Here is a 27,535-nt window from a genome sequence, read left to right on the forward strand (position 1 = left end):
TTATAATTATTTGGATTCAATAATAGGTTAATTAATTTGATACACTTTACAGCGTATGTTAAGTGGTCGAATAAGTAGATATGTCTTATTATTTAAGATAGAAATATATTATATTTACCTACTTTAGAAAATGGATCCTTAAATATTTCTTAAACCATCAAACGTGCGATGTAATTTAACCCGAGCAACATCGGGATTCGCTGCTAGTAGATATATTTGCAATTGATATATTTTGCTTTTGTATCGCGATTTTAATATCAGCAAACGTTGTATTGCCGACGTAGCTAGACGTAGACGCGCGACGTAGTAAACGATCGTAGATGGGTGAAAATTTGAAGTTGTATGTATTTTTTAATGCTGACTCATAATCAAACAAATTTAAAAAAATGTCAAAAAAATTAAAAAAATAAATTTGGCGTGGCCTTACCATTTAGGGGGATGAAAAATAGACGTTGTCCGATTCTCAGACCTACCCAATATGCACTCAAAATTTCATGAGAACCGTTTCGAAGGAGTTTAACTACAAACACCGCGACATGAGAATTTTATATATTAGATTACATTTTAAATTTTTGTTTAATAATTTATGAGACAATTTTGGTCAATTAGATTTAATTATTTGTATACGACTGTTTGTTCCTTTATATCAATAAATAGATAAAAATATTTTTATTCTAATTTTTTAATTTTTATAAGTTTTAACTTTTGAGATTAAGTATTGTTCAGTATTAGTATAGTATCCAACCAATATTTTAAAAATTCAGTCATAAGTTTCGTTAAGTCGCTGAAACAATCTATTTTAATGTGATTATTATTATAATGAAATTATCATTCATGATAGCTACTTATTTATTTCCTATAAAGTAAGTAGGTTTGTGTATGTCGTGGTCTTCCAACGCATACATTACTATCTGCAACTAATGTAGGTTTGACTATAGACGAAAGAATTTTGGTTTAAAATTACGATCTATTTATATTATAGAAAAAAACCGAACCATTTTTATACGATGACCTTACACTAGGTAGATACAGATGTAGGAAAAAGAGGTTAACCCTAATGTCGTCAGAAGAGGTGAGAGTCACGAGATAGAAAGAGACGCAACTTCTAGGTGAATAAAAATGTAGGTTGGTAGCGCTGTGCGATCACAATTACACCTTACTGTATGACCACAAGAGTCCCTATTTCTTTAATTGATTTTCCGTACTTGTACTTTTTATAAAGTAAGTAGGTTTGACTATGTCGTGGTCTTCCAACGCAAACATTACTATCTGCAACTAATGTAGGTTTGACTACAGACGAAAGAATTTTGGTTTAAAATTACGATTACATAGGTACTTACCTATTTATATTATAGAAAAAAACTGAACCATTTTTATACGATGACCTTACACTAGGTAGATACAGATGTAGGTAAATAAGTCAACTCTAATGTTATCAGAAGAGGTAAGAGTCACGCGATAGAAAGAGAGGCAACTTCTAGGTGAATTAAAATGTAGGTTGGTAGCGCTGTGCGTAGGGTTGCCAACTTTTTTTTACAAGAAATAAAGTATATTCAGGACTGTGAAGAATATTAAACAGTATTTTAGAAAAATGAACAGTATTTTATTCATTTATTGTATTAAATACATATTTTTTTGAACTGCTCGCACAACTTTCAAATTTAATCTTGTTTAAAAACTTCAAACGCCTCACCACAATTATAACTAAAAATAAAATATATGATTTAATTCACGGTCCACGTAAAAAAAGGTTATATGTCCTGCGAATGAGAACGAGAACGCATACACTCGCATGTCTGTCACTGACAGTCTTGAATATTTGACATTGACAGATTCGTTCAGAAACTCGGTGTGATAGGTTTGTGGCTACGCTCACGATGTGCAGCAGTGAGCGCCCTCTGAGGCTCTGACTAAATAAAACAAAGTGTGAGCGAGTAAGTATAACACATAATGTGTTTGCATGCTGAAAACAGTATTTTGTATACTTTATTTTTGTTCAACAGTAAAAAGTATAATTTAGTGAAAAACAGTATAATACTGTTAAAAACAGTATAGTTGGCAACCCTAGCTGTGCGATATGAATTACACCTTACTATATGACCGCAAGAGCCCCTATTTCTTTAATTGATTTTCCGTACTTAAACTTTGGTAGCAGTAGAACTAGTAGAGCTATATGATGTGTGCCGGTATAATTACACGAACACGAGACTTTTCATCTTAAAGGGCATTAGCGTAATACAGCACTCGACCCCCACCGCCTCGTTGTCCGGCGTCACTCGTTGACACTCTACAGGTGGTCAACGGATTGACGTCGAAGGCGAAGTGAACGTCGAATGGTCCACGAGATGCTGAGTCTCTGATCGTTCATCATCGAGTAGATGTTTCATATCAAACTAGCTTAGTAAAGATGAAAATGAAAGACGCAGCAATGAAAACGACCATCTCGTTCAAAAATCATGTTTTTTTTTGTCATACCGACAATTTTAATGAATACCTACATACAGTCAAAACTTCTGCTGTAAATGCAACCTATTGTTAGAGGGACGGACGGTTCCCATAGAAACCCTTATACATAGTTTTTCAACAATTCTCTAGCACTACTTTCATGGTTCATACATAGCTTGTCTAAAGTGTATCTAACGGATAGATCATAGTCATATGGAAGACTAGCTGACACGGCAAACGTTGTTTTGCCATATAAATTATTTTTTAGAGTTAGACCGTTTCTTGGACATCGCAACATTACTTTATTTTTCTAAAATAGCTTAAGTTACTCCTTATGACATCAGCTACCTGCCAATAAAAGTCCCGTGAAAATTGGTCCAGCCTTTTCGGAGCATAGCCGGAACAAACAGACAGACAAAAATTGTAAAAAAAAAAATTTTATTTTATGTACCGTATATATTATATTCATATACAAGTGGTAAACGGTTATTTCAATATTACAAACAGACACTCCAGTTTTATTTATATGTATAGATTTAGATTATATGAGGATAGGTAGATGACTGCTTTATTATTATATTTCTACTAGTGCGACCCCTTGCTATACTTGTCTCTAGCTACAGATGCAGTATATAAAATACTTAAATTTAGGACATCCTTTGCTCAAAGATATCATGGTTATCTTGGTCCCAACCTTTACAACAAACTAAATAAAATTTTTAAAATTAAAAATCTTTATCAAAGATCATGCAAAACCACAATTGATAAATATCTGAAGTCATTGGACTACAATGAGACCGAAAATTTACTGAAAAATCTTATTTGACCAGTAGGCACAAAGGCATTTCTTCCCCTCGGGTACATAAATACAGTACACACATCACCCTTCACACATACACACATTCACCATACACACATAACAGTCATAACGTAAATATAATATAACACTTGATCGATTTTGAACAAACTCAAGTACCTAGTTTGTATAAGTTTGCTTATTTCAAGTACACGCACCTAAGTATCGCTGATCTAAGGACGATGAATACTATCCTTTCGTGATACAGTTTTTACTAGTACGAAACGATAGGGTTAATCAGTTTAATGACAGCCACTAAGTTACCTATAATAACGAAAGTTAACTTTGAATATTTAATTAGTTCTATTGTGTTTAGTTAATTGTATAGATTAAGAAGCTGTATAATGGTTGTTTTCTTATTTTAATAAAGATTATTATTATTATTATTATTACTAATTTAACATAAAAACATAGAAGATGCCGACACAATAACATAAACTTTCAAACAATCTTACTTTTACATGGAGCTTTACTAAAATTATCTTTCTTCTGATAACGGGGATCAACTCCACGGATAGGCGTGGCAGGGGGAAGGCGCGACTGACGTCACGGATGACGTCAAAGCGTGACGTTACGACCTAGTTTGCGAGCTTTTCCAGCCAGTGTGTACAAAGCTTGTTTGCCTATAAATGAATATTTTATACCGCTCTGTGTTATTATATCATACAGCCTTGGTTTAATCTGGATTCTTAATTATGTTTTAATAGAGTTAGGTACCGTCTTGCAGATCGCTTTAAACAGATAAACCTTTGTTCTTTTCAAAGTAATATTTCCTTTTGGTAAATTATGAAAGTGTCGACGCCAGATTTCCTATCGTCGACTGGATTAAGTTTAATTTATTATTATATGGAGTCATACACCTTAACCTGTCAAACAATTACTATTACTCCATTTACCTACTCTGTCAATCATACTTCATCCTTCATCTATCTGTCAAATAAAACATTCATTTCACTCTTCTACTTCAACTCACACACGACACCTCAACTATACAAGAACTATTTTATCTAATCCTGTTAAGGACGCGTTTACGAATCCGACAAAAATAAGATAATTTTCAGTAGAGTTTGTGATGAAATGAAACTAATTCTAACAAAACTAAAAATTGCCACAAATAGATTACTTCTTTATCTCCAATTAGCGGGAAATTTTTGCTTTGAAATTTTGATATTTTATTTCGTAAAAACGATTATCCGTTACCTCTTCACACAAAATTGACGAAATGGGGCTTCATTCAGGATCAGTTTTCTGCTACTACTTACATAATTTTGTATCTTAAAAATTACGTAAGGAATGCAGATATAATATTTTCAAAAACACGGGAAATAAATTAATGAATATGTTATAAATAATCTCAGAAAAAATATAAATGAATCGTCTAAAATTCATATACTTTTCTGAAAAGCATGAGCTTTAAAGTGTGGTATTAAGGGTTATTTTATTTTGTCACTCCGTACGCATTGCACAGAAAGATCTATCGAAACAACGTCAGTCCGCGCTCGGCCACAGTTGTAAGCAGCAGCTCGACAACTCGAAAAGATCGCTGTACGAACATGAATATTTTGTATAAGCTCTACAATACTGTCTTTGATACTTACTTGTAAGCAGTCAGATTTTCTAAAAATTATGTTTCTTATTTTTTTGTAGAATCAGTGATTTTTAAGTTCATCCCTAAATATTAAGTCTATATAAAATCGAAATCGGGTTAAAATCGAAAACCAAGATGGCGCCTATGAAATTTACCAACTTCTCTTCATGGGTGTCATTTTCATGGTTTTCGGGGTCTAGAATAACGAATATCGGGTCAAAATCCAAATCCAAGATGGCGCCTATGAAATTTACCAACTACCTTCATGGGTGTCATTTTCATGGTTTTCGGGGTCAAGAATAAAGAATATCAGGTCAAAACCGAAATCCAAGATGGCGGCTATGAAATTTCCTAACTTCTCTTCATGGGTGTCATTTTCATGGTTTTCGGGGTCAACAATAACGAATATCGGGTCAAAATCGAAGTCCAAGATGGCGCCTATGAAATTTACCAACTTCTCTTCATGGGTGTCATTTTTATGGTTTTCGGGGTCAACAATAACGAATATCGGGTCAAAATCGAAATCCAAGATGGCGCCTATGAAATTTACCAACATCTCTTTGTGGGTGTCATTTTCATGGTTTTCGGGGTCAACAATAACGAATATTGGGTCAAAATCTAAATCCAAGATGGCGCCTATGAAATTTACCAACTTCTCTTCAAGGGTGTCATTTTCATGGTTTTCGGGGTCAAGAATAACGAATGTCGGGTCAAAATCGAAATCCAAGATGGCGCCTATGAAATTTACTAATTTTTCTTCATGGGTGTCGTTTTCATGGTTTTCGGGGTCAACAATAACGAATATCGGGTCAAAATCCAAATCCATGATGGCGCCTATGAAATATACAAAATTTTCTTCATTGGTGTCATTTACATCGTTAAAAATAGAATTCATTCATGAACTTAAATTTTATGATAAAAGGCCTGTCTAACAATATCCCACATGCTAAATTAATTCTTCATTCCCTAAATATATAAATATTTACGTTTCGACTTTTCACCCACAATATTTACAATACACATTCCGTTACCAATCTTATTAAAAAATCTCAAAATTTTATTTTGAAAGACCTATCTAATGATACCCTACATGCAAAAAAAATTTTCATCCTCTTTTTAACCACAAGAAGCTCTACCCTTCTTATCAATTATTACGACCATATTATGTCAAGAAGAGTTATTTCAATAGATATTGTAATCATAAGGTATAAGCTATTACATAAGTGTAACGTTTATCTTCCTTAATCCCGCATTATTTTCAAAAGTCCAAAGGAAATGTCATGTATCAAACCTGGATCTAACTTTCAAAGACCTATCCAACAATACGGGACAAGGTTAGTCTCCAGTATTTTTTTCAACTCCACTTGTAGGGGAGGTGTCCTTAGGGAGGAAGCTACGTCCAAAGAACCAGACAACACAAAAAATGGCGTGCGTACAAAGTACACATGTCAGAATTGAAACTTATTTGTGAAAACCAATTTTTTAATCTCGTTTATTATTAATAATTATCCTAATTTATTTTTCTCAATATTAGAAATTATTAAATGTTTTACTAATTATTATTACTCATGAAACCTGCACAATATTTGTATTGTAGCTTTGGCTAGTAGGGAAGATGTTCTACTTACTCGCGGCCGCGCGCTAAACCTACATGATACAATGCTAGTAGTGAATTTGTTTTACTTCATAGCGGTACCGTCTGATTCATACTACATTCGCATTTTCTCACTCTATCTCAATCAGACTCAATCTCCTCTTCTTGGATAAAAACGTCCTTCATTTTCGTGACACTTTATTCCGTTTCATCCGTATAAATTTTACTCTCGTGCGGGCAAAGAAGTTTCACTTCAAAAATGATCCCAAATTCGTTCTCTGCACCCTCGAGAACCTCGAATACGATATCCATATTGTTGAAATTATAATTTTGCGCGGCGGCTATCTTGTATTTCAAAAGTGATCCCAAAATCGTTATTTGCACCCTCGATAACCTCGGATACGATACCCATATTGCTGAAATCATAATTTTTCGCGGCGGCCATCATGGATTTCAAAAATGATCCCAAAATCGTTCTCTGCACCATCGATAACCTCGGATCCGATACCCATTTTGTTGAAATCATAATTTTGCGCGGCGGCCATCTTGATTTCAAAAATGATCCCAAAATCGTTCTCTGCACCCTCGATAACCTTGGATACGATACCCATATTGCTGAAATCATAATTTTTCATGGCGGCCATCTTGGATTTAAAAAAAACTGCGTTTACTGCACACTACGTTATGCGACAGAACTGCCATCTAAAGTTTCAATATTTAACTACTAAACGAATACACCAACCAATTATCAAAAATAGATATTATGTATTAAAAAAAACCAAAATTCAAACTTGCGTAGTATCAAATTCATTTGATTCCCGCTATTAGCTTTAAGTTCGTGTATGTGTTTGAGCGGTGTCAGTGTAGTGGTGCGATTCGATACCTCTCTCTTTTGAGAACGCGTCCTTAAGACAGACGAAATATAAATCTTTAAGAAGATATCAATCTTTCTTTAGTTCATCGCGAACAGAAAGCAACGACAAGATGCCAGATTTTAAATTCTTTTCCTAAGTATAATGTCAGTCGACGTCTGCTATTTACGAAAATGCTTTATTTCAGCAATAGAAAAGCTGTAACGCATATGACCGTTTTTTATCAATTTATCTTGAATTACGCGTAGCGTCACGTCGCAGAAATTAACGATAATGCGTAATATAACATTCAATACATTAAGCGTCACAGTGATGACTACTGAGCGGTGACGTCATTCAGTTAACATAATCTTAGCCTCGTGTATTATTTTCTTAAAAGCATTTTTCCCATGAATATGTCATATGCCCATTTTATTATTATGCCCGGCTATATAACAAAAAAAAAAATTTAAACATGGCTTCGACAAGTGTTTTGTTACACAGTGACCTTACAATGACGACGTCAAAAATGAAGTTTATCTCTTTCTATTACTAAATAGTGTTTAGCTTGTGTTTAACTAAAGCGTCGTTAAGCATAACATAAACTGAAGTGTACAGGAACAATTATTAAAGGAACGGAACACAATTTTTGTCAGCTGTCATCCATCTGTCATCATATAATCTCAATCTTCGTTATGAAAATGATTTATAGTCTATACGTTAAACAAACCTTAGACAATCTTCGACTTGTGTTTAAATATAAGTAATGTCTGAAGATTGTTGAACGTTAAACAACAGAATGACAGATTTGTAAAAGAACTTGTCTAAAACAAGTGTTCAACACATGTTTAACTTTTTTGCAATAACAGTATATATTTATCACCAATGAACTCGTAAAATTAATCGGTGATAATTTAATCATCTTGAATATTGAAGAATTGGCTAATAGACTTTAGTTCTGCATCATACGCGGTTAAAAAGATTAACAAATATTTGAATTTGATACTGCAATAAAATTGTAAGTTATTTAAATTGTTCATCTCCTGGCGGAATCGTATCAGTCAATAGAATACAGGAAAAAGTATTAAAAACATATTCACAAATGTAAGGCAATTTACTACTTTACATAAAATTGCTACAAACATCGTTTCTAAATGAAAAGTTTTCAACACATAATTTTAGTTTGAATAATTGATAAATATTACCTATGATTCCTCTACCCACGTTAGTTGACTAAAAAAAGAATATCTGGAAAACTCCGATAAATTTGAAATACCGTGGCTGTATCCAATGTGTTCATAGTCCATGGCAGGGTTGCTCAAGCTTGAACTGCTCGCGATTTACCTCAAAATTGTTAGACTACGATTGATCGACTCTGAGAGGCATCAAGTATGTGTGATGAAGGATTGTCGTCTATGTAGAGTGTCACGATGACATAGATATTAGTTTTGCTGCTCTAAAATATCAATGAAAAAACTCATAATTATTCAAAATTGCGAGTTTATTGGTTCTTATAAAACAAACGCGTTCTAGTGTCTAGAGTTCTAAACTTAACTAAAGAGTGACTTTGGATCTTGAATCTGCATGACACTTCATGTCCTGAGCATACTTTTCATAAAATAGTACGGATATTACCGATTTTATTAATCTAAAACAAAATCTGTGAATAGTTCTATATCGGATTTTTTTCTAGAGATCGACTCAAAAAGCACTCGTGATCGACCTGTCGTTCGCGATCGACCGTTTGAGCACCCCTGGTCCACGGTAATCGGAATTAAAAATAAACAACAAAGATGGCGGCGTGCTAACAGCTGATTCGAATAAGCTGCACGTAAAATTATGCGCTTTGATGCTCTGCCAGCTCTTTGCTTCGCTGATTTCCAGGTGATTAATAGTTAATACACTCGACTGATAAACGTCCCAGGTTAGCTCGCTGGTACGTTTTATTTTTAAAGTTACCCAATTGGCTTTTGGTGAAGTTATTAGTGCACTAAATTTTCCGATAAATTGATTACAGATTAAAATTGCCGAAAGATATATTTGAGGAAAAATCTTCAAAATTTAAAGCTAAATTAAAATAGTTTGTTATCTTAGAACATAGCGTGTTTTGAATTTTTATTGTAAAAAGTCACTGTAACTTTAAAAATTATGTTTTCTTTTATATTTATCTAGAATGTTTGTTCTCATGTACCTTTGGTTCCTTTTGAGACATAAAATCTTTAATCCTAAATGCGGAAATATGTATGTAAAGAGCGCTTACGTTGTGTTGGCTCCAAAACATACAATTTGGGACTAACTTTAGCAGTAACGATTGATTACGCGCAAGTAGAAACACCAACTGTCTTCTTTTTTCATATTTATTTAATTAAGTCTTTGCAAATAATAGTATGTTGTCCTTTACAGGAGAGTAGTTTACGTTAGTGATTAATAACGAGGGAGCAATTTGTAGGCACTAGGCGAAGACAAGGCCCTCGATACACCCGAGTTGTAAAATCGCACGTCCCCGAGATACATATATGGAATACCTACCTCCGAGGAGAATAACTCCTAATAATAAGCTGTTAAAAATGTTTTAATAGATGTCACGTTTAAAATTGTAACCGACCACTGCTGTTTTCGGTCAAAATATTCAACTTGGTCAAAAAAAAAAAACACATCAGAAATGGTATTAAAAAGTTACACACTATCGGCTCATTTGTCACGTCAATAACAAAGGCACATAGCGAGCAGAATTAGTATAAAAGGCAGTTAGTTGATGATGGAGAAGGCTGGGTGAGGATGAGAGGACGTAGACCACAATGGTTATTACGATATTGGGTGTTTTAATGTTGGTAATAAGCTAACTGTTTCAGAATCTTTAATAGAGGATTTAAAGCATGAGTGTAGATAAAAACTTAAAAGTATCATATAACTAAAAATTTAACTTTATACACCTCTTATGCAAACCATTACCTTTATTATTAATAAAATACTATTATGAATATGGGCTACCTATTGATAGGTTTTAAGTCGGTGCCAAGCCCTAAACAAAATAAAACTTAATATTATAAACAGCTTACTTACTGTAATTATTAAGGTTGTCTGGCCACTTGTTTTGTTCTAGATCAAGCTATCCCGCTCAAAGTCACACGCGGCAAGTGTAGGTACCTACTATATTTGGCTTGGCACGTAGTTTTTTTATTTTTTACTATTTAGTGTCAGTTAATAATAATAATATATAATCAACCTGAATAAAAACTCTTAAAAAAGCCGTACACAAAAATCAATTATATCATCAACGTAGCCAAAAAATTTTATAAAATGAAAACTACTGGGCCAAACTGTGTAAAATTTATGGGAACAAATGGCATCTATTCCACATCGCACTAAAGCACAATTACGTTAATCGGATTATAAATCTCAGAGTAATCGGTGTACATACATAAAAAAAAATTACCAACTGAGCCAACCGTTCGAGTGACTTATCGTTGATAAATCTTTGTATGCTTTGTTCAACTCTCAGGTTGTGGCTTCATCTACAGGATCTACTTTACAGTTGATACCTGCTCAATCAAAGTTCGCATACTAGGAAATTGAATTGAGATGTCGCTCTTGCAAATGTAAACAATTTATGTTTTAAGACCCTCACTTATGGGATTAATTACACAAATATTTGAAAATAGGATGAGTTATGTAACAAACACCGGGACACGAGAATTTTATACATATACTAGCTGACCCGACAGACGTTGTTCTGTAACATCAAAAATTACTTCGTAAAATATGCACCCTGCTGTCGTAATGAAATTGTTTCACAGCAGAACTGTCAAACCGTGCGTCAATAAATTATCTCATAGAAATTATGTATGGACACATCAAGGGAAAAACAAATTTGTTGTTTTTATTTAATTTAGCAGCATTTTCCTATTTATTCACCTTTTAAATCTTCTCTGGACCTCCACAAATAATTCAAGACCTAAAATTGCCAAATCGGTCCAGTCTTTCTCGAGTTTTAGCGAGACTAACGAACAGCAATTCATTTTTATATATATAGATTAGATAATCAATATATTATATCAAAATTGTTACGACCTAGCCGTATACAACAATGTTATTTTTTATCTTATGTTTTGAGTACTATCATTTATTTATTTATTATTTATTAACTAATTATTGTATTTAATAATGGAAGCACTTGTGGCTGTAATCGCGACGGCCGCATTATTGAAGGTAGCTACTGAAAATCAGTGTTGGGTTATACCCAACTAATATGCTGAGTAGCAAACCTTTTTGGGACAAAACACTGCAAACACCACCTTATTATGTTGATATAGAATAAGGGTCTACGCGCACTTATTCAGCTCTTTTCAGCTTTTGTCCATAGAAAACAACAATTTTGTATGGAGACGTGTACGCGTCGATTCAGCTTTCCGCGTCCATTCTGCTTTCGCGGCAAACCAGCATAAAATGAGAATTAATGTGTTTTTATTATACGAATGCTATAGAGAGCGTTCGGTCGCGTACAGCGCTGTTCGCCGTCGAATTCGGCGGAACAGCTCTTTACAGGGATGGTTCGCGACTCCTTGTCGACAAGTTGCGACCTGTATTGTTCCTGCATTGATTTGACGTAATCATTATGCACGCAAAGATTAAAGAGTGCAGACGTGATTTAAAGTTATTATTCTCATTCTTACGACGCCGTACGCGGCTGATAGAAGCAGAGCTGTATAAGTGTGACCAAAATCGTTCAGCGAAACGCGATAGGAGCTGAATAAGTGCGCGTAGTCCCTAAGCCTTACTTTTTTTTTCTTTGGTTCTTAATGTATGTTACTTTTAATCAGTTTAGGCATGTATATTATATTCGTAATTATTTAGATAAGTTTTTCATATTTTTTGTTATTATAATATGTAAATGTTTACCTATATTTGTAGTGTTTGTTCCAAATAAAGATATACTTACTTAAAAGTTAAAACACAATTTTACTGAATGTCCCGCATCGTTAATAAATTTTTATTATTTGTGTATTATCTCTATATATCTTTAAAACATAACAGATTATTTCATAGTCTATCAGCTAAATCTTAATATATATAAATTACGTGACACGTTGTTTGTCCGCGATGGACTCCCTAAACTAATGAACAGATTTTAATGGGGAATACTTCATGGAGTACAGTTTGGTCCAACTTGAGAGATAGGATAGTTTTTATTTCGATTTGGGACCCATAGTTATTTTTATTTTCAATATTTGTTTTGTATGGACATATTTTCAATGAGAGAATTTAGTGACGCACGGTTTGACAGTTCTGCTGTGAAACAATTTCATTATAACAACAGGGAGCATTTTTTACGAAATAATTCTTGATGTTTTGATATATTATAGGCAAATTCCTATAAAACAGTTTTTTTTATTGGAACGAAGTTCCTTACGGCAGGCTTGGAGGGGATAGGGATTTTGCTGCGCGACTGAACTGAAAAAAATGTGATAGTAAAACCGTAAGAAAAAATCAGTGGAAAAAAGTGCGTGGAATAAAACCGTTAAATGAGACTTGCGCAGGCGCGACAGTCTCATTTAACGGTTTACAAGCGAGTAGTGTATAATACCTAATTGAGCACGATTTTTTTTGCAATTTGTGTCGATTCTACATTAGCCGAAGGAACTTCGTTCCTACCTGGTGTCCCACGACACCACATCATTTTTTTGTCTACAGAACAACGTCTGTCGGCTCAGCTAGTAATAATATATTATAGTAATTTATTGCTGAAGAAAATATGACGCGGGCGTGCGTCACGGCAGGAAGTAGGTCAGGGCGAGAGCGACCCGACACCGATCCGACCCGAGGGTATAACGCGAATGCAATTTAATTACTTATGATACTTTATCAGGGTTCCGTACCCGCTAAGCTTGAACACCGACGCGAGGTGCCACGCTAATCAGTTTCTGAAAGATTGCATTGATTGAATATATTATATACCAACTAGAATAGAATAGAAACACTTTATTAGCAATAAAAAAACACCCACACAAAAACACAACAATTAACAATATTAATTAAAATCTTAAAATACTAAATTAAATACCGTAACAGTATTATAAAGATTAAAAATAAAGTAATAATAATAACAGTGTGAGCGTGATTCCCTGCTAAAAGGAGCTGACTCAGTATATTGTTGGTCAGTGCAGAAGACACCAACACAACACTGGTTTTCAGCAGCCCCTCGTCACAACTACTAACTAAACTACTGTTTAAAACATTATTTTCGTCTCCTGTGACAATGTCATAAACAGCATTAGAATATCCGTGGTCGTACTTCATTAGCATCTGTGAGCACCATTCCACGCGAGCCCGCTTCTGCTCCGCTGTCAGTTGATGAGGGATCGAACGACAACAAAGTATCCAAACTTTCAATTCTTCGTGTAAAATTTTCTGAATTTGGCTCATACCAATCTGCAATGGTCCTCGAATTGTCTCATAGGTAATCCGCGGGTTTTCTTCAATTAGCCGCTTAACAGTAGCCACATTATTTTCGTTGACGGCAGTTGAAGGGCGGCCTTCACGAAATTCGTCATGTATCTAATTATGCCGACCTCTCTCAAATTCAGAAAACCATTGCTCAAGCAAGGTCCTTCTCCCCCAAAAGCATTTTGAAGAGGAGCGGCAGAGTCTTGCGGAGAGAGAGAACTTTTAAAATCATAATCATCGCTCTAAAATCTTTTCGACTTAATTCCAATTTCGTTGCGTACGTAGAACTTTGATGTGCGATAAAAAACAATTAATAAATGATTTCCCACCAATTTTTTTTTCTTCTAAGAAGGTTGCAACGTTTCAAAAAATATAACATTCGAAATTCAAATAGTTCCGATTAGTTAGAAGTGCAAAACTTTTAGTGTGTGCGTAAAACATACTATTTTGGTTATAACATGTTGTTTTTTTAAGTTACGCAAAACTTTTAGTGTGATCTACGTATAATGCTCATGGTTACTGAATTAACAAACGGATAATTTTCATTCAATTTTCAAATCCCTATCAAATGTTTATATATATATAAAAAAACTAGCTGACCCAGCAAACGTTGTATTGCCGATATTAAAATCGCGATACAAAAGTAACTGTTGATCGTAGATGAGTGAAAATTTGAAGTTGTATGTATTTTTTAATGCTGACTCATAATGTAAAAAAAATTAAAAAAAAAAAATTTCGTGGGATGGGACCACCCTTAACATTTAGGGGGATGAAAAATAGATTCTGTCCGATTCTCAGACCTACCCAATATGCACTCAAAATTTCATGAGAATCGGTCAAGCCGTTTCGGAGGAGTACGGTCCCGCACACCGTGACTTTTATATATTAGATTTCGTGTTGCCAACTCTACGTCATAGTTATCTTATCCTTAATCCCTTAGTGTGACGGTAACGCCATTTAATTTTTCCCATAACCTAAAAAATTTTTCACTACGAAATACATCCGAGTATTTTCTAACAAGCATGTTAGATTTTTCACCAGTTGTGATAATTGGAGATTTCAGTTCTTGTTATAGTTATTTGTACCAAGAAAACAATCAGAGCGTTGTTATCCAAATGGCTAAATTTGAAAAGAACACATTGATAATACCGGCATTCCGTGACCCACTTTCGATGTATGACGCACGAACTACGTCATTCTTTGTAAGTTTACAGACAAAACGCCTAGCTACACATAATATTCCAAAGTTATCATTTCATAGAAAGCAATTACTATATGAGCCTTTTTTGTCGTCATGTGTTTATTTATTTGTACTAAAGAGCTTTAAGTATAATATTTTCTTTACACATACGCGATCGTTACTTTTTATTTATTTATTTAAATAAAATACTTTCTAAACGATTTAATCATTATCATCATCAGCCGGAAGACGTCCACTGCTGGACAAAGGCCTCCCCCAAAGATTTCCACGACGATCGGTCCTGCGCTGCCCTCATCCAACGTATTCCGGCGATCTTGACCAGATCGTCGGTCCATCTTGTGGGGAGCCTACCAACACTGCGTCTTCCGGTATGTGGTCGCCATTCGAGGACTTTACTGCCCCAACGGCCACCTGTCCGTCGAACTATAAACGACATAAACTAGTATAATTGCACCTTAGGTTTTGCTTTAAAAGCTACATTTTTACGATAGTATATTTAGCCAGAGTATTCATGATCATTGCAAACGCGCTTTTCCAGATGGACTGCGTTTGACAGTAGTCTAGATAGTAGTTTTCATCTATAATAACTACTAGACCTACCGAATATACCTACAAAAAAACAATGGGAGGAGTTTGGTAACAAACGCTGTAAAACGAGATATTCATATTCGTGATGTTGACCCGGCAGACTTCATACTGCCTCAATCGATCAATAAAAGACCTAAACTTTTGTATAAAATGAACTTAAAATGAATGAAATTTTATTATTATTTTCGATTAATTACACATGATGTCGCTCACTTACAAAACAGAGTTTTTCAAAAAATACTGACTACTTATAAGGTTTCAATTTGATATTGACAGACACACACAGTTATGACACAGTCTGTTAATCAATTTAAAGCTTTCTGATAAACTCAAGATAAACTATATTTTTTGTTTTGTTTTGCGGTTAGGTTCAGAAATTTTAGTTTTTGACAAAACTTAAGATATTTTATATATATTTTATCTTAAGATATGTTGTCAAATGTCAAATAAGATTGTTTACGTTCAGAAATTACTATAGTAAATTACTATGGAAAGAACTATAGTAGTTAATCTACCTACTATAGTTACATAAAATGAAGTTTATTTTTTACCCCCTGAGAAAGTTAGAAAGATATAAAAATTCTAATCAGTTATTTATTTTAAACTATTATTTTAATTTGATTTCTGAACGACGGGGGCTTATCAAAGAAAAATCTAAATCGTTCTTTTTATTTAATTCCGAGCATTTTCATATTTATTCACCTTTTAAACCGTCTCTGGACTTCCACAAATAATTCAAGACCAAAATTAGCCAAATCGGTACAGTTTTCTAACGAACAGCAATTAATTTTTAAATATATAGATATACTGTCTTATTCATAATAACTTAGCGGAGATTTAAAACATCGCTAATATACGCTTGTTAAAAATGATATTCACAATCGGATATTAGAGCTAAAACGCTCATTATCTCTTCGATAAAGCTGACGTGATAAGTCACGTCACGTACTATAAGTAGTAGCTAGGACCCTACTATAAACCTATTTTAAGCACTCGAACGCAAAAAAACATGGCCGACATCGATCAGCTGATCGTTAAATAATGTGATAAATAGCTTCCCGCTCAAAGTTGTTGGATATCCGTCATTTCGACATCGACTTTTGACAACTGACAAACCATTGACATTGAAAAGATGTCTGTTTCCAGTGACAGTTCCCCTTTATATTAGATAAAATCATGTTTTTTTGTACGAATTGGCAACATTGCGTACTATAGAGACGTATTAGTTATGGCGGATTTATCTAACGAATATGAAGAAGGAATTTTATCAAACGTTCGATAGGCTTAATAGACGTTTTAACTAATATAGCTTCATACGATCGAAAAGCGTTTTATTATGAATAAGGCAGATATTCTGTACAGCAATATAAATTTATCTACAACGGTAACACAAACAGTATTGCGGTGAGGAACGCTACGATCTATTTCCTCGGCATCCGATTGTATTTCATATCACGGATGCTGAGATACAAATTGATATATAGCTATATAATACTCATTTCCTTTATAAGCTGGTATATTATTGCAAGTTGGCTAACGGAACGCGTAACAGTGGTTTGTGCTCGGCATAAAAATATCATTTAAAATTAGATTCTCGGGACAAATACCTTTATATGTGAGTTAAATAACTGTACGAACCGGTGAAAATTTATAATAAATGGTGGCTGCTCAAAATACTTACGATTAGTAAAAATATCGTGAATTATTGTGAAACACAAATATCTTCAAGCAGCATTCCTTCAAAAAGGTAACAATTGCTATAAACAACTACACTGTTTATCACATCCAATTTTGGTGTTTGAATGAAAATGTACATTGTTTAACATTGTCAACGAACTATAATAACATAAAACCGATACAAACACAATTATAATACATCTAGATTATTATACCAATAGATATCGACTGGCTATATTTTTTTCCGAACAAAACAAAGTAACTCGAAACTACTCGCATTTGACTCATACACAATACCGACAATTATTCTGTTGTGTGGTACAAATCATGAGCGTCAGGCGATCACCACCGGGCCAAAGTAGTTCTTTAACGAACTTATCCAAAGCAAGTGAGTTTTCAATGGAGTCTCAAGTTACACACAGAAAACGAAAGCAGCCAGATGTAAGTTGTAATTTTGCAAAAGAGCTTCAAGATATCCACAGAGACATAACAGCAATGTTACAAAAATTCACGGAAAACCAAGAAAATACAATGAAGTCAATTCAAGAAAACATCTCTGAAATGAAAACTCAGTTGAATGATATTAAAGCAGCAACTGACTCCCTAAAAAAGGAACAGATATTAATGAAGAAGCAAATATCTGATCTAACTAACAAAGCGACTACAACCGATAGTAAAATTCACACAATTGAATCTGATATTATGGGAATGAAAAACAACACGATTGCGAGTACCATCACCTGCAATGAAAACTTTCTTCATGAATTACAGGACCGTTATTCTAGGGGAAAAAATATTATCTTGATGGGTATATCGGAATGTAACTCTACGAACACTAAGGAGGGCCGCTTATATGATATGAAGGAGGTAACTAATATCACAAATAGCCTATTAGAGGACTGCCCAAAACCTATCAGAATATTTTGACTTGGGAAGTATAATGCAAAAAAAGACCGTAGCATCAAAGTTTGCTTCGAATCTTCCCATACCGCGAAACTGCAACTTCGTAATAAAGATAAATTAAGTAAGAACATAAAAATTTACTCAGATCAAACACCAGCGCAACAAAAATACTTGAAAGATTTGAAAACTGAACTAGCGCAGCGTAAAGCTAATGGGGAAAACAACATCACAATAAAGTATGTCAAGGGTTTACCAAAAATTATTGAAATCAATGATTCAAAAAACTAAATATGACAACCAAACTCAATACCCGCAATGCAAACTCAAACAGTGAAGACACAATGACATATCAAGTAGTTGACACATACCAAAATGTACTTACCTGTAAATCAAGTCTTAACTTTTTCTACGCCAACGTAAGAAGCATATGTAGTCCAGGTAAATTTTACGAACTCATCTGTATCCTACATTCCTATAAAAAATGTATACACATAGTCCTACTAACTGAAACCTGGATAAGGTCGGATACACAAGTACAACAATTTCGAATTCAAAACTATACTCATTACTATAATATCAGACCAGATATCATCGGAGGCGGTGTATCCATATATGTGCATAACAACTTAAAACACGACATAACTACATCATTATATGTCGGTGGAAATAACTACCTATCCATATATCTCCACAAATATGCACTCACAGTTGGGGTTGTGTATAAGCCTGGACACACAAATTTTAATGACTTTCTTTGTGACTATCAGGAACAACTTCTTAAACAAAAGAGAACTATCATCTTTGGAGACACAAACATCGACTTGTTAAGCTCTGGCAGTACAACTAGACGTTACAGTACCATGCTTATGGAATCCGGCTATAAACTGATTAACAAAATTGATCCAAAATACTGTACACGTGAGACTGAAACCACTAGAACAATCATAGACCACATTTCTACAAATCTAAAGAAAGACAATTTTCATACAGCTATCATTGAGTCATCCTTATCAGACCATAAGAATATCTATACAGAACTAAAAAGAATACGACCACCAAAGAAACAAATAGTTCAATACGAGTCTATAGATTTTGCGAAATTATATAAAACGGTTGAATCGACAATTTTAGAAGTCTTTACTCTTGATTACTCACTATTTGATGAGTACATTAAAAAGATGATCTCCGAAAATAAAATATACAAATACAAAACACTTAATCAGCCACAAAATGAATGGATCAACAGACAGATATTAGCAGGAATTAATGAAAGAAATCAATTATGGTGTAGACTAAAACAACACCCTAACAATAGTCAACTAGAAAAAGATTTTAAAACAAAAAGAGACAACCTAGCACAATTAATAAGGAAGACAAAAGAAAAATATTACTACGGAGAATTCTCAAAATTCACAAATAACCCGAAAAAAATGTGGAAATTAATCAATACCCTTTCTAATAACAAAACTGTTAATAGTTGTGCTCTTCCAAACCTAACCTCTGAAAACGGCACTGTTACTACGGACCCAATATAATAAGGTATGCGAAATTTTTAACAATTTCTTTGCAAATATAGGGACAAATTTGGCCAACAAAATACCCAAACAGTTTCATAATAGTAACACATATACACTACCCATAGTTAACCACAACACCAAACATCAAATTTGTCTCAATTTACTCCGTGTACTATAAATGAGGTTTCCAAAATTATAGACAACTTAGATCCCAACACGAGTACAGGACTGGATGGTATAAGTACCAAAGCCATAAAATGTATCAAAAATCTTATAATAAATAAATTAACAAAATGTCTAAATCAACTTTTGGCTGAAGGTATCTTTCCGGACAGTCTAAAAGTTGCTAGAGTTACCCCACTGTACAAAGCAGGCAATAAATCTAACCCTGGGAACTACCGACCAGTTTCAGTTCTACCGACATTCTCAAAATTTTTTGAAAAAATCATATATAACAGATTAGAGAAATACCTAACTGAGATAAACTTTATATATGATAAACAGTACGGTTTCCGGCCAAAATCAAATACAGTTGGTGCCACCATTGATCTAGTAACCACAATAAAAACCAAAATAGATCAGAGGGAAGTGGCAATAGGAGTCTTTATTGATCTCAAAAAGGCTTTTGACACCGTCAGCCACACCCTGCTCCTAGAAAAACTGCAACACATCGGTATAATAGAAACCGCACACAAAATCCTAGAGTCATACTTAAAAAGTCGGTACCAGATTGTAAAAATTGGAGCTCATCAAAGCAAATCCAAGCTGCTGACATGCGGGGTTCCTCAGCGGTCCCTTCTAGCACCTTTATTATTCCTGGTGTACGTAAATAACATACATCAAGCAGGTTTGCAGGGTCATCTTACCCTTTATGCAGACGATACATGTCTATTTTACTTCGGCAAAAACTTAGAAGAACTAATGGGAAATGCACAAGATGATTTAAATATACTGCAAAAGTGGTTTCAATGTAACCTTTTAACTATCAATGCCTCCAAAACATCATATATGATATTAAGTGCTAAAAATAAAAAAACTACCTAACATTCCTAATCTTACCATCAACGGAGAAGTATTGCAATAGACTTTTGAAGAAAAATACCTTGGATTGACACTCAATAAACACTTAACATGGAAATCACACCTAATAAATATAAAAAACAAACTTTCATCTCTAGTAGGCTCTCTACACAAAATAGTTCGGTGTATTCCAAAACAAGCTCGACTATTGATATATAATGCCCTAGTTAAGCCACACTTACTCTACCTCATTGAAATATGGGGTAATGCAGGTAAGACTAATATAAAACCAATCCAAACGCTACAAAACCGAATAATAAAATTTTTACATAATTATGACTACTTAACTCCTACAGAAACTATTTACAAAGAAACGAAACTATTGAACATTACTCAACTTTACAACTACTACACATGCATACTTATATATAAGATAACTCATAGACTCATTCACTCAAATACAACATTCACAACAAAACACAATACCAACAAATATGTTTTACGTCACGCCAGACACCTTGTATTACCTAGTATTAGAACCAACTATGGTAAAAATAATATAACATTTGCAGGAGCACAGCTATACAATAAGCTTCCGAAAACTGTAAGAGAAGCGACTTCGCTCAACATCTTCAAAAAAAGGCTGCTATATCATTTACAAAGCAATGAATAAAAACATCTTATCATAATAACAATAAACTATATCTTGTAACTTGGACCACCACCTTAAAAAACTGGAAAGCAGCAATGAGCAAATTCGCCTCTCACTCACTGATTTTATGTTCTCATGTAAGTGACGACAGTCTTAATGAGAAATTAAAGTTCTTTAAACCGATTATGGGGTAGGTACGTTGTGACCACAGAACATTATTTTATTTTATAGTTTTGATTTTACCTATATTATTAAATTGTGTATTTATAAGTTAATATTAATATTTATTGTAGGCGATAATAGTATTTTTTCTAACATTTCCGATAAACCTCTGTGGTTTTTGGCCTGTTATATAATAATAAATTGTAATTCTATTTTTCATAATAAATAAATAAAATAAAATAAAAAAAACAGATTGTCTTTTTTGTGTTTTTTTTAAATATTTATTTTAGGAAACATAAAGGATAATACAATACAATAGCACCCATAAACCACTTGGGTTTGTGTGGAGTGCCGTACGTTCTACATTGCAACATTACAATAGATTGTTCTGTGGTTGTGACCAAGATAAGACAAAATCACCATTACTCAAATATAAGCTTGATCCACAGACAAATTAAATTTAAAAACAAAATTTTATGAACGATGCGGGACTCGAACCAGCGACCTTAGGAAATTGACTTGAGGACTTGACTAATATGCAAATATTGGGGTTGAGCAGGTTATCAACGGTAAAGTAGATCCTGTAGATGAAGCCACAACCTGAGAGTTGAACAAAGCATACAAGATTTTATGACGATACGTCACTCGAACGGTTAGCTCAGTTAGCAGAGCACTGGCACGGAACGCCAGAGGTCGTGGGTTGGAGTCCCGCATCGTTCATAAAATTTTGTTGTCAAATTTTATTTGTGTTTTAATCCTAGAAGTGAGGGCTATCACTTTTACAAAAAAACATAACAGATTGTCTTGATAAATAGGTTAAAGGCTCAGTGGTTCTACCTTTTGTGAGGTACTGCAACTATTAACAAAATAGCTACTGAGGTTCAAAGTTAAAAGCGTCGTATCCATTTTGTATTATCGTCCACTGTCCCGAGATGAGACCGTGAGAAAGAGTGCTATATGTAATATGGTGGTAAATTTCACGTATAAGTCACGGACTAGAAAAAAATTAGGACTCCGTGTCACCTTACATAACAGTGTAGCACCAAAACAAGCCGATTAACGTGTAAATACATAGCCCCACGCACACACTTACACTACTACAGGCCGATAGGCGGCCATTATGAGAATTGTCATCGTCTGTGACAGATCGGTTAGCGTCTCAATAAACTATTTTAAAAATGCCGTCGTGCGTTGTGAAAAGTGTAAAAACGATACTATATAAGTATTTGTGGCCATATATAATTATTTAAGGGAGAAAAATTGTGTAACTAGTATCCCCCGTAACCGCACACACACTATCATAACGGTGCTTCACTTGCTAAAATCACGGCGCGGAGTACTTCTTTTTTTACTCGTCCGTGGTATAACTACTTTTTTTTTTATAAAATTAAAGAACGACACGAGCAGGACGTTCAGCTGATGGTAATTGATTCTGCTGCCCATTACATTGCAGTGCCGCTCAGGATTCTTGAAAAACCCAAGATTTCTGAGCGGCACTACAATTGCGCTCGTCACCTTGAGACATTAGAATTTAAGTCTCATTTGCCCAGTAATTTCACTAGCTACGGCGCCCTTCAGACCGAAACATGATAATGTTTACACATTACTGTTTCACGGCAGAAATACCCATAATCTAGCCGGCATGTCCTGTGCAAAGGAGCCTACCACTGGTGAATATGCGTATAAGTATGTAGACATACTTAATATAAATAATATTAATATTTGTCATTACGTTGAGCGGCTATCTATAAACGCAGTGTCGTCAACAATGTTTACTACGGACCGAATTCCGCAACACTCCGATATAAGTACGTTTTAAAAGTATACAATCTTCATTTATAGCTGGCGCGGCGCCAAACGTGCGTACTAACTCTCATATTTGTGTGATCAAATATTTTAATTATTTGTCCGCGACTCTAGATTTTAACTATTTATAGAGAAGAGATGGTGACCAAACGAGTATTTGTGGCGGTTATTACCCTAAGATGTGTTTCTATTTAAAACAAAACAAATAAAATTAATAAATTATTGGCGACCCAACACCCAATTAGTTTACAAGTAATTTAAACAGAAATTAACAAAGTGGATTGTTAAGAGACTATAACATTGATGACAGTATTGATCCCTACTATGAAGTACCAATCAAATTATACGGTTCTTATGAAAGAAGAGTACCTACCATTGACGTGATCTGTTGATGCCTTAGCCGTGTTAAGATTTACTGGAACTGTCATTCACGCACTGCGGATATTTTTTTTCTAAAATTAGTATCATCTCTAAAACAAACGTTCTTCTTTTCTCCTTGGTTTTAACCATAGAATGCTTTTTTTATGGAAAATAGGACAAACGAGCGTACGCGTCACTTGGTGTTAACTGATCACCGCCGCCCACATTCTCTTGCAACACCAGAGGAATTCAAGGAGCGTTGCCGGCCTTTAAGGATGGTGTACGGGCTTTTTTGAAGGTACTCATGTCGGTAACACTGCACAAGGAAGCTCATTCCACAGCTTTGTTATAAGTGGAAGAAAGCTTATTGAAAACTGCACTCTGGACGAACGCGATACATCCAGATTGTGAGGATGATATCCTAATTTGTTGCGCGACGTGCAAAGGTGAAATTCGGCGGCAGGAATCATGTGAAACGGCCCTTCGGAACATTCCCTGTGATAAATGCGGTAGAAGACATACAATGAAGCGACGTCTCTACGCAACGCCGGATGATCGAGCCGTTCACAGAGTACTGGGTCCCCGAAAATTCGAGCAGCTCTGCGTTGCATGTGGTCAAATGGTTCCAGCTGATACTGGAGTGCACCAGACCGGAGATCACAGTATATGTGGCCGGACCTGCGCTTTTTAGAAAGCTTGAATGTGGGCTGGCTTGAAGTATTGCCGTGCTCTATCTATGACGCCCAGCTTCTTCGAAGCCAATTTGGCTTTGCCCTCCAGGTGACCGCGGAATTGGCAATGTTATGACATGTTGTTTTATTAAGTTACAAAACCAACCAAAATATTATATCTATTGCTTTTCAAAATACTATATTCACATTTTTTCATGCTATCGAACCATTTTTTAAAACAGAAGAACCACAGATCTGGCATGTTTTCTACGTGCTAATTGAACGCTATCACTGCCTCTTCGGAATTGGTAAAATTGAAACCTCTCATCGAATCTTTGATTTTGGGGAAAATACAGAAATCACAGGGTGCTACGTCGGGGCTATCGGCAAGATGGGTGACGAGTTGTACTTTTTCGGAAGCTAAAAATGACTTAATTTTGTTGGCCGTATGTTATGAAGCGTTGTCATGATGTAGGAGAACGCAGCTTTTTGGTCGTCTTTCGCGAACTTTTTTTAACACCTGGGTAAACAAATGGTAGAATAACACTCGGCATTAGCATGGGTATTTTTTACCAATGTTTCTCGCCTGCCTCACTTTTGTTGGCCTGTTCTCATTTTTAAACACACATTCACAAGATTGCTGTTTTTTTTCGGGTTCAAAACCATAATACCACGTTTCGCCTCCTATCACAATATCATAAACAGCATTAGAATGTCCATAGTCGTACTTCACTAGCATCTGTGCCACGCGAGCCCACTTCTGCTCCGCTGTCAGTTCGTGATCCAACGACAAAGATTCCGAACTTTCAATTCTACGTGTAAAATTTTCTGAATTTGACTCATACCAATCTCCAATAGTCCCCGAATTGTCTCATAGGTAATCCGCGGGTTTTCTTCAATAAGCCGCTTAACAGTAGCCACATTATTTTCGTTGACGGCGGTTGTAGGCCGCCCTTCAGGAAATTCGTCATGTAAAGAAACCCGACCTTTCTCAAATTCAGCAAACAATCGCCTCACGCTCAAGCAAGGTGTTTCATCTAAAAAGCATTTTGAAGACGAGCACCACAGTCTTGCGGAGAGAGAGAACTTTTAAAATCATAAAAAGTCATCGCTTTAAAATCTTTTCGACTTAATTCCATTGTCGTTGCGTATGCGTATGCGTGATAAAAAACAATTGACAAATGATTTCCCACCAATTGATTTTTTTTACTAAGAAGTTTGCAATGTTTCAAAAAATATAACATTCGAAATTCAAATAGTTCCGAAAGAAGCGCAAAACTTTTAGTGTGCCCCTTGTATAAAAGTTCTTGTAGTTCGTTGGATCTTTGATCGAAGTTTTAATAAGTTTTAGTAAGTTATTGAAAAGTAAACATAATAAGGTAAAAAGAGACACACAAATACTGATGATATTGGTCTTATGTGAAAATAATTTTGCTCTTGGTTTTAAATACAAGAAGAAAAGAGTCGAGAATGTTAGTAGGTATGTCAGGGTAATAGAAAAAGATATAGAATACCCAGGTGTATAAGGATTTCTGAAGAAGCGCAACGCGAAGTATACTTCGTATACTTATACTTCGTATAAGCCGACCTATAGGTCGGCTTCACATAATATAACGAAGGACGAAGGAACATGGAACGAAAAAAATAAGATACTGAAGATGTCAACGAAGCCGCGGGCATAAGTTGGTATGTAATACAAGGCCGCTAATGTGACAATAAAATGAAGAAGAACCATAAAGCGACAACAGTAATTAAATTAGTCATACGACGGTTGGAGCGTGGTGTCGAGAAGCATGTCCACAATGAATTAGCGTGGCACAGTTTCCTTGCCAAGTGCCCAATCGTCATTGTTCTCTCGCATGTCGCTGTGAACATATTCGATGTAATTGGATGGGAGTTATTTATGAGCAACTGCATTTCTTTATGTAAACTAACTTTTGCCCACTGCTTTGGCTACGTAAGGCTTGAAAAATACATAGACGTCAACTTTTGGTATGGCAAAAATAAACTTGCCTATTACAAGGCTCTATGTAATAAGCTAAGGTCATGTATATTTTCAATATTAATATTCACATAAAAAATAATAGTGTTAGTACAATTAGTATGTCAACTCCTTTTTTCTACCACTAAATAATTACAACGCTGACTCATGCAAGGGTTATTACAAGAACTTGACGGAAAGGCATTTATTTAAAGCACAGGTTAGGCACTTATATAAGTGAAACTAACTTGATAGTAAATTTCACTAATGTGAACACAAAACACGTGCAACTGATACAAATACCGATTCGCAATGGCAAGAATCTGTACGACAGCGGACAGCGTGGGCGGAAGGGGAACACACTCTTCTCCAATGCCGAACCCGATGTATATTAACCGAGTTGAGTATTATATTTTTTTTTTCTATATCAATAATGGACGAGAAAATGCAGTGCCGCTCACGATTCTAGAAAAACCCAAAACTTTCTGAGCGGCACTACAATTATAGCGCTCGTCAGCTTAAGACATAAGAAGTCTTATTTTCCCAGTAATTTCACTAGCTATGGCACCCTTCAGACGTACAAATAAAATGCAGAAAATGAATGTAAAATGTATTTTAAACTCGGACCTTTTTGGATTATATGTGATTTTTTACCATTCATGAAGGAGCGCTAACGCGTCCGTACGTAGGCTGTAGTTGACCCATATGGAACATTATGTGTGGTCGTATTATTAGTTATTACCAGTGGGAGGCTTAGCATAGGATGCGAATTAAGTGGACACCACAGTGGCGCTTCATTCTGTGTTAAATGTTGATACAGTGATGTGTAAATATTACTCAGGATCACGGATAGACTCACTACTACAGCGTCTTAAGAGCAGTGGTAGCACATGACTGCTGCCAGATTGAACTGTTCCATACAGTGGCTTGAATCATTGAATGAGACTTAACAAAGTTACCTCTCAAAGTATCGAGAGCATCGATGCCGCTCAGAATTTTGGGTTCTATACATTTTTAGGCCGTACGATTAAAACGTCGTCTTCACAATAAGCGCTTTATTAGATTTACAATTACTTCTCATATTACTTACTTAATATACGAATATGGTATTAGAAGACAACCATAGTTGCAACTTACTGAACAAAGAGGACGTTAAGTTGTTAGGAGGCAGATTAGAGAGAACCAACATGTCTATGGAATTAAAGTAAAGTAGACTTAT

The 27,535-nt window shown here is 34.9% G+C and overlaps 1 protein-coding gene across 3 annotated transcripts in view; it reads right to left on the reverse strand.

Moving 5' to 3' along the window:
- The window catches only part of LOC126969873 (NACHT and WD repeat domain-containing protein 2), an 82,879-nt gene that overhangs the window by 39,927 nt on the left and 15,417 nt on the right, over positions 1–27,535 (reverse strand). The gene's annotated exons all lie outside the window — the stretch shown is intronic.

This window comes from Leptidea sinapis, chromosome 19 (genome assembly GCF_905404315.1).
Source record: "Leptidea sinapis chromosome 19, ilLepSina1.1, whole genome shotgun sequence".
NCBI lineage: Eukaryota > Metazoa > Arthropoda > Insecta > Lepidoptera > Pieridae > Leptidea > Leptidea sinapis.